Here is a 10,010-nt window from a genome sequence, read left to right on the forward strand (position 1 = left end):
GTAGGTCTCTGTGGTCCCCACGCAGGCCTTTCACGCTGGCTTGACTGGGTTAGGAGCATGGACCCAGGACAGCACCTGCTTCTTCAAAATCAATTCAGGGATACACGCAGGACAGTTGAGCAGGATCCCCAGAACACCGGAACAGCTATTCCTTTTAAATCTATAATTTCTGGATTGAAAACCTATCCAGATGCTCACATTATTGGGGTGAGGGCTGGAGAGGGTCCCCTATATTCTACGAATGAAGTGATCACTTCATGAAGCGATTGAGGTAAAGGCTGCTGGGTGAGGACCTAGAAATGTGGAACCCTGTTAAGAAAGTTTCTCCAGCTGCAATGTCCTGTGCTTTCAAAGAACTCTGACCGCAAATAAGGACCAAAAAAAGTCCCCCTATCTCCATGGGATGCATCTGAGGCCATCCAATGTGTTCCACAAATGTTGTTATGACCGGAAGAGCTGCCACGTTTATGTGTGTGGACTGCCCAGATGCCCTGGGACTGTTGGCCAAACAACCTGGGGTGACTGACGCCTTGAGAGAGACCCCCTGCCTGCCTCAGTGCTCTGTCCCCCAACACCACCTGGTGTTGCAGAGGGAGGTCAGTAAGAGTTTGGAGCTCTTGTATGTAGATGTAATCATTCACGTGTAAAAAAAAAAAAAAAAAAAAACTCACCTCCCCATCCCCGAAAGGACAGACGCTGTGGAAAATGATTGCCAAATGGCTGGTTAGAGCATGTGTAATTTTTTCTAAAGCATACTTCATCTATTTTCTTTAGATTACATCAAGTTAACTGTGTAAGGTCAATTCACTTAGTAAGAAAACTCTTCGAGAAATAAAATCAATAAGAAAAAGCCAGGCTCCTCGCAGAACTTTTTCCTGGCAGAGCTAAGAACCACAGCTCCGTGCGCAGTCCTCTGACGCTCATGTGATGATTGGCCAGACAAGGTCTAGAAGCAACGAAGAAATGGAAGAAATCCTCTGGACCAAGGTATCCCTTGGTTCCTCGAAAGGTGGCGGTGCAAATGTAATTGATGTAAAAGAAAAAAGCATCTTGTCTTCCTTGCAACTGTGTAGTCTGCATTTCCCATTGAAAAATTTTAGCTTTCAGTTTCTCTAACCCATGGCTTATCAAATAGACAGTGTTCCGTAAACAAAAGATGAACTCTTTTGTTAATAAAGGAATCTTGACCATAAACTAACCAACCCTAATTTTTAAATTCAAAGTTTGAAGATTTTTGTTTTTCAGGGTACAACAATATACACCAACGGTAATAAAAAAAAAATGACACAAGAAAAAATGTGTCTTTTTAATGAAAAGAGATTTGTCTCACCAAGATGTCAGCCATGGACGAAAGAAGACTGGCTAGAGAGGAGGGGAGGGAGGGACCTCGGAGAAGAGACCTGGCCAGGATTTGGCATTGAGGCAGTCTGGGCCTGGTGTTGGCGGTGACCAGAAATGATACCATCAGGAGCTGGCAGAGGAAAGCAGACCCACCAAAATCAAGGTGCCAAAGGGAAGGTTCAGGTTCAAAGCCAAGCAGAGCAGACATCCTCAGGCACTCCAACACTCCCTCCTAACTCAATTCCTGTGGCTTCGGAGGACATCAACCTCTCTTGGTTTTCTTGTGTGTCTAGAATGTTCCTTCTCTGTCTCCCAAGCAGACTTAATCTCCCTTTCGCAATGCTTTTGCCCCCACTGGTGGTTCCCAAGTTTTCCACTTTCTGCCCACCACCCTCTTCTCCTCTTCTTGCCCTCCCCAGACAATCCCATCCACCTACATTTATAAAGTGTTTACTCTGTGTCTGACACTGTTCTAAGCGCTCTACGTGGACGAACTAAGTTACTTCCCTTAACAGTCCTAAGAGGCAGTACTGCTATTCCTGCCTTACAGATAAGCTAAGCAAAACAGAGAGAAGGTGAGTAAATCCCCAAGGTTTTATAGCCCATTAGTGGTTGTCATAGGTCATATGGTTGGGCCCAACGATTTTCTTTTCTCTCCACTAGATGAATACAGCTCCCCGACCGTTGTCATATGCTGTACCTCCGGTGGGAGGAGTGTATGTCCCCATCTGGCTGACTTCAGACTTGCCCATGTGACCTGCTTCGGCCAATAGAATGTGAGCAAATGCACCGAGTGCCCTGTCTATGCAGAAGTTTTAGGGTCATCTCATGGCTCTGCCATCGCTCTTTTCCTTCTGCACGAGGCTGGGCTGAGACGGGGGTTCCACCATCACCCTGGGTTCCAGAATGAGAAAGACGTGGAGCAAAGCCAAAGCTAGCTCCCAATTTTCATCTATGTCAGTGAGGATATAACAGCTCACTGTTGTAAGCCACTGGGATTTGGGGGTCATTTGTCACTGCTGCACCACTTTGTGGAAACTGACCGCTCCAGTGATGACACTGGGATTTGCATCCCAGCGTGCTGGTACCAGACCAACATTCCCCTACCCCTGATATGGGAGCTTAAAGTTTCATACTCTGCTGCCTACTGCCCTTTGCCACCTAAATGGCTACAGGCACGTCAAACTCAAAATATCTGAAGGGGAAACCTCCATTCCCCAGCTTAGGCTAGCTCCTCCGCCTGCATTCTGAATCATCTATTTTAGTTGGCGACACCACAACCTACCCGTTCACTCATGCTAGAAACCTGGGACACATCCTTGATACTACCTAGCTGCTTTGCAGAACCAGTCGGTTACCTGGTCCTGTTCATTTCACTTAACTCGTAGGTATCTCTCACACCCACGCGTGCTTTGTCTTCGAACCACCATTGCCTTTGCTCAGGCTGTCAACATCTCACAGTTGAATTAGAACCTCTAACAGCTCTCAAAGTCCATCCCCTACAGCAATCACACACACACAAATTCAACCTTGTCACCCGATTTAAAACCTATCAATGGCTTCCTATCACCTACAAAATAAAGTTCGAAACCCTTTATACGCCTCCAGGTTCCCCATGCTCTGGCCCTTGCCTAACTCTACAACCTCGTCACACCAACCCCTGCCACAAAACCCAGCAATACCAAGCCACTGGCCCTTCCATATACAGATACCACGTGATTTCTTACCTACATTCCCTTCTGTTTGGAAAGATCTCCCAGACCTGGACCTGCCCCCCAAGCACTTAGGCATTCTACTGGCACTTAAAGGGACGACTTGAAAGGCACACAGAGGAAGTTTTAATGGGTCAGTGTGGCCCCGTTTTCAACAGGAGGCCGATGCCTGACATCAGGCAGCAACATTATCCACTTTCTAAAGTCAATAGAAGAAAATCTCTTTCAATATGAGAATTTTAATTTCTCCAATAATAGTTAATAAATCCTTGGAGGAGAGTCTGATAATGAAATTAAAGGTGCACGCACATATCAGCCAAGTTTTCTGGTTTCTTTTGAAGAGTCCCTGACTCTTCCCACTCTTCAGTGTTGGCATTTGACGGAACAATGCTAGGTCAACAGTAGCTGGGACCAACTGCTCCTCAAGCTGGTAAAAATCTTCTGCTTTTTCTCGGGTGCAAAGCTGTGCGAGGGAAGCAAGCCCACTCACTGGCGACTCCCTGATGGGAACCAGTGACTGTGACCAGAGATGGTGGCTTGGTAGGAATCCAAACAGCCAAGAATTCTCCGACAGTAACTTTTCAGTAATGGGTTTCTCCATCCTTCAGAGAGCGTTGAGGACAAGCAAGTATGTAGCTGCCCTTTGGAGAGAGGGAGAGAGGGGAAAGTAAGACGAAGTATGCAGAGAATCCATTTCCAAATGCAAGGGCCTGGAAGGACTCAGGGCTTCAGAAGTCTACCCCCTTGCCTGGGCCAAACCCTGTGGTGGATGCATTTGTAACAGCTCTTCTATTCAAAAAGGAGAATCAGTGTCAGGCAGGAATCCACTCTTTCCTGTCTGGACCCCCAAAGTGCCACAGCTCCAATAACCAAGAAAACCCATGGTGGATGGCTTTCTTTCCTTCCATTGAGTAGAAACGTTTTCCACTGAGAGCTATATATTCTTCAGCCAAGTAGAAAGGCCTGTGCCAGGTAATCCCACACAACTACCAACACAGCAATTACAAGTGGTGTCCTCTCTTAGCTACCATAGCGTTAGGCTCTCACCACGTTCCTTCTCTCACGGGTTGTGCCTTCTCAGTCCCATTTGCTACAAACCATGAATAAACCTTCAAAAAGTATCTCATATCCATGCCCTTCTCTGATGTCACCATCAACCCTGCCCACTACTATCCTTTGATCTTTGTCTTCTCACCTTATGTGTGTTCCTTTATGGCTGTTACCACAATTTATAGTTCTTTTATTTGTTGTTTGCTTATTCATTTGTGGTCTGTGTTCCAAGCTGGAGGGAAGAAAATGAATTATGGTTCTCTGACCATTTTATTCCCAGCTACTAGCATGACGCCTGGAATATAATAAATGTTCAATAGATAGTTATTGCATGGATGGATGGATGCAGGGATGGATGGATAGATGGATGGATGGACAGATGGATAGATGTATGTATGTATGTACGGATGAATGGATGGATGGATGGACAGATGGATGGACAGATGGTTAGATGATGGATGATGGATGGAGAGATAGATGGATGGCCAGATGGATGGATGGATGGGGGAATTGTTAAATTAGTGGTGTCAATTGGCTTCTCAGCTCACAATTGCCCATTGCTGGCCACGCAGACCACATAGGGGAATCTCTGGCCAAGATGCTGGTTAAACTGGCTGGCTTGATGCAGTCCAGGCCTTTACTGCCCACCAAGTTTGGCAGGCCATGCCCTTGCCAAAAAAGAGGGCATCGGACACCCACCCTGTTTCTGTGGCTCAGGGAAACTGTCTCTGATTCTAGCCACAGGACCAAACCAAGATCCTCTGTCACTCCCCACCTCACAGCCCTGGGCCCTGAGGTCTAAAAGAGCCGCTTCCTTTGACCTGCAGTGGACAAAAAATTAGTGTCCAGGGTCGACCACCGACAAGAGCAAGACTCAGAGGTAAACCTGATAAAAGCTTTGTGAGATCCTCTTTCAAGCCTCTAAGGGTGATGCTGAATAGCTCAAAGGTGACCTCAGGGTCAGTACTAATATGCGACTGAACGGGAAGAGACATGACCTAACTCGTCTCTCACCATGGGCCTGGCTGCGAGAGCTTCTCTTTCTTTATTAATATCCTAATTGGTGCTGCTGGCTCAGGACTCCACCCTGTCCCCAGGGCTAGGGCCCACGGCTGGGCTGAACTCCAGCGTTACTGGGAAGGGCACAGGCTTAGCCAGGTCTGAGAGCCCCTGTGAAGGGCGTCCACTATCCAGCCTGTGCTCATCTTGGCCAGAGCCCGATGCTTGGTTTTCTCTCCGATCCAGCAGATTTACCATACTTTGAGAAAATCCAGTAGGACAATTTAAAATCTCTAAAGAATTCTTGATGGTACCAAAGAAAAAATGGCTGCAGCCTTTCCCAGCACCTGTAAAGGATGGTTTTGTTTGTGTTTTTTAAAAGGATTTAAAACCAGTTTTCCAGGAACACAAATCCTTTCGAAGGCACCCAGCACACCTGACTAGGGAGCTGCAGGTCTGTGTCTGAGCTGGCCGGCCGCCTGTATGGTGGGACCAGGCTTTCTTCGGGTTGTTTTCTCCTAATATGCTCTGCATTGCAGGAGGAGAAATCCCTTATTCCTTATAACATTCCTTCCCCCACCTCCACCTCCCCCCCGCAACACACACACACACACACACACACACACACACACAGACACACCATGTTCTAGACAGAGTTTTCTTCTCCTTCTACAGGGAGGCTGCAGTGTAGCAACAACAAAAGCACAGAGCAAGAAGGAGGCCTGGGTTTTAGGATCTGCCGTCCTACTCATTTGCTGTGTGACTTTAAGCAAGCCACTTACGCTCTCTGGGCCAATTTCCAGGTGTGAAAAAAAAAAAGCAACCTTATACCTTGCTCTGCTTTGAGTATAAAAGATACGCAGACACCCTGGGCAGAATGTTTTCAAAGCACCAAGCTGTCCAGATAAGAAGCACTGCTGTGGGGCAGTAGGGGATAGTGATCAAGGTCAAGTGTTTTCAGGATTCTGGGGCTAGATCTGCTTCTGATACGTTAGCCCAGAACAGAACCCCTGCCCACTGCCACACTATGGCCTCACACCACAGCCCCCAAGAGAACCCCCTATGATAGCGATTCAGTTATGAAAGCTTCCTTACCCCTATACCGCCCCCAACACATACCCTCCACGGGAGGCATCTATCAGACCTTGACCCAATAACCTGGCACCTGGGGTGGAGCAGCCTCTTCAGAGGTGTCCCTGGAGGGAATTAGAAAGTGGACGCCCAGGCCCCTGCTGAACGGTGTTCTCCTGGGAAGTTTTGCGATGGCTCTCGGCCCCATAAGTCCTCTCTCGCCAGCCCACTCTCCCTTCCTTCTGTCTTCCTTGGCACTGCCCCCCAGAACCCCACTTTCCCTCCCCAGAATGTCCAACCCATGGAAACACTAGAGCAGGAAAAACCAGACACAACTGCCTCTTCCCAGCAGCCTGCCTGGCCTTCTCCCCTCCATAAAGGAGACCAAGGGCTAAGGGCTTTTCTTATGGGAGAGGGTGGGAGGGCTCCTGTCCCCTTAAAATGCCTTTTCATCCTCAGTCACCACCTCTTCAATGGTTTCCTCACCCATCTTGTCCCTGAAAGGCCTGAGGATAAGCTTCTCCAGAGCCCTGGGGCACCTGGGAGGACTGGCGGGAGGGTGGGAGTGCTGCGGACGCTGAGGCCTGCGAGGCTGGGGGACCCTTCAGCCAGGACCAGGTTCTTTCTGCTCAAGAATCCGTGGCCCTTCTGTGGGCTGCAGCTCAGGACGCGGCGCCTTCGTCCCCCAGATCCCCTCTGAGCGTGCCCCCCGTCGGATCTCTGTGGAGCAGATGCCAGGGGTGTGGAGGCAGACACAATGGCCCTCTTTGTGGGGGGATCTGAGCCGGCAGGCAGGGGAGGAAATCAGACAGCGCTCCTGACAGCGGGCTCTGTCTGGGGTGTCTGTGAAATATGGGCCAGAGGGGCTCCTTCCCGAGACCAGTTCAAGGCTGCCGAACACCCCCAAGCCCGCTTTCGGCAAGGCCACTGCCTGTTTGGAGAGAAATGATATACGACACCCAGCTTCCTTCCCTCCTCCCCTGAGGGGCTTAAGGGAGCTCACAGTCTCTCCTGGGAGGTGTGGATGGACATGCATGTGTGTACACACACGTGCACGGGTGTGTGTATACGTGTGTGTGTGGCTGCATAAGTGTGCATTGTGTGTATGTTTTCTCTGTGTGTGCGTGTATGTGTCTGCTCATTCCATGGCCAGAGGAGAGAGTTCAAAATGCTGGGCCTCCACAAAAAAACAGCCAAAAAAAGTGCTGGCCAAGATGGCCCCCTTTAGCCGGCCTGATTTCGCCCAGACCGGGAGGAGGGCCCTTAGGACCCAGAGCCTGAGCAAGCTTAAAGAGAGTCGTGCTGTGAGGAGAAGGGCAGGCGTCTTGCTGAGCCCCTGCCCCCTGATTTCATCCTCCAAGTAACCACCTCAGTATAGGAACTGTTTTCAAGATGAGCACAGCACCCGCCTCACGAGGCTCCAGGAAGGCTCCCAAGCCAGCCACAGCCTGCAGGGTCTCCAGTGGCCCCTGAACCATTTGTCTTCAGGGGAGGAAATGGGAGGATGTCCCCACCCACCCACCTCCTCCATGGCCAGCCAGGCCTCCACATCTGGGCTGCAGCTGGCTGCTGAGCTGCCCTTACAGGCTAGCTCTCTGTAAATGACAAGAAGACAGAGAGCTGTCAGCAGAGGGCTCTGAAAGTCACCACAACTCCTCAGCCAGCTGGGAGCCATAAAAAAGCAGCCTCAGGGGCTTCCCTGGTGGCACGGCGGTTAAGAAGCCGCCTGCCAATGCAGGGGACACGGGTTCGAGCTCTGCTACGGGAAGATCCCACGTGCTGCGGAGCAACCAAGCCCGTGTGTCACAACTACTGAAGCCCACACGTTCTAGGACCCACGTGCCGCAACTACTAAGCCCACGTACTGCATCTACTGAAGCCCGTGTGCCTAGAGCCCGTGCTCTGCAACAAGAGAAGCCGCCACTCACTGCAACTAGAGAAAGCCTGCGCGCAACAATGAAAACCCGACGCAGCCATAGATAAATAAATAAATAAGTTCATTACAAAAAAAAAAGAGCAGCCTCAGTTTCCCCATCCTGTAAACTGGGGCCAAGGGCAAAGGGCAACCCTGCCCTCTGAAAGGTCTGCTGGGAGAATTAAAGAATATAAGGTGTGGAAATATTCAGTAAATTCCAAAGGTCTGTCCAAATTATGGTGACTAATTTATACCCAACGAATGTCTACCAGCTGTGGGCTACAGGTGTCCCTGGGATGGGGGCTGTGAGAGAATAAGAAAGATGGTATATTTTACATCAGAGCCAGTGAAGTCTCTTCACTGTTGCTGCCTGTTGAGGTGGGTGGGGGATCTTATGCCCATCATGCAGATGAGCAAACCGAAGTTCTGATTGTTGGAGGAACTCGCCCAAGGTCACAGATCTACTCTGTGTTGGAAAAGATGGCACCTGGCCTTGTGTCATTTGGGCTGTTGTGTGGGACTCATTCTAGAGGCTTCTCTGGTAAGCCAACCTGGTCAGTGAAGCTGGCCACGACCTGAGATGGGGAATGCAACAGGCGTGAAATCATATGCAGGGAGCCCAGGGCTCAAATTCATTACTGTCATGTCCCAGTCGATTTCTGAGACTTGAGAACTTCCCTTCCCCGTCTGCCAAGGAGCTAGGCCTTCAAAGCAAGACCCCACATTTGCCTACTCTGCCATCCTGCCCCTTCTGTCCTCAGGTTGCCTGGAGCCTCACCCAGGAAGAACCCAGATGGCTAGGTGACACAGGAAGGTGATGTAGTGAAGAGAATCTGACCTTCAGAGTCAAACACACCTGGTCTGAATCCTGGCTCCGCCTCTTTCTGGTGTGGGAGCTTGGCCAAGCCATGGTTTCTAAGCCTCAGTTTCCCCATCTGAGATGAGACTTATCCGTGGCTCTGAGCTGCTGAGAAAATTAAATGAGCTAATATGTGGAAAAGGGCCAGCTTAGTCAGTGCTTAGGGGGGATGGATTGCCTTTCTCTTTCCCCAGGGAAAAAGTGACAAAAGAGAGACAAGATGAAGTGAGTCCAGGGTAGGAGGAAGGTGAGACCTCATGGGCTCTGCCAACCAAGGGGAGAGGGCTAGAGAAAGGAAAAGGAGTGATGCTTCAGTGAGATGAGCCTAGAAAAATGGCAGAGAAGACTTCTGGCTAGGGCTGTGAGTCACCGGGAGAAACAGAGACTATGTGTTTCCTCCCTGTTGGAGGAATCCTATGAACAAACACCACCATAGGGCAGAGTTGACAAGACCTTGGAGACCAGTTCATCCAGTTCCTTTGATCCACAGGGAAACTGAGGCCCAGAGAGAAGGGACTGGTTCAGGGTCATACAAGGCATTCGTCACAGACTCCTGACTCCCTCCAGTGCTCAGCTAACCTCCCAGGAGGCCTTGGGCGGGGGGCAGTGGCGGGTCTGGGGAGATAACGCGCTCCTGTGAGTCGACAGTCAAGAGGGACAGGAGGAAGACCTGGGCCAGAGAAAAGAGCCAAAGGCTGGGCTCCTGCCTTTCTGTCCAGGGCCTGATGTCCTCTTGACAGGTCAGATCTGCCCACGGAAGCTGGCTGGCCAGCTCTGGAGGTCCCTATCTGTCTAGACTGCTTGCTGGCCCATCCCACCAAGAAACTCGACTCAAGGCAGGCTGGGGCAGGCGGGATGGCCTTGGAGGTCCCCGACAGCTCCGGAAGTCTGCACACAGAATCTCTGGAAGACTGAGAGGTGTTGTCTCTGCAGAAAAGCCGTCGGACATTTCTGTGTGGCGGTGACACAAACCATTCCTTCCTCCATAATCACCCTCGCTGCAGTGCTGGCTCAGGGCAGACAGCCTGCCGTGCATGGGCTTTATTTTCAAATCCCTCTTGCT

This window comes from Phocoena phocoena, chromosome 19 (genome assembly GCF_963924675.1).
Source record: "Phocoena phocoena chromosome 19, mPhoPho1.1, whole genome shotgun sequence".
NCBI lineage: Eukaryota > Metazoa > Chordata > Mammalia > Artiodactyla > Phocoenidae > Phocoena > Phocoena phocoena.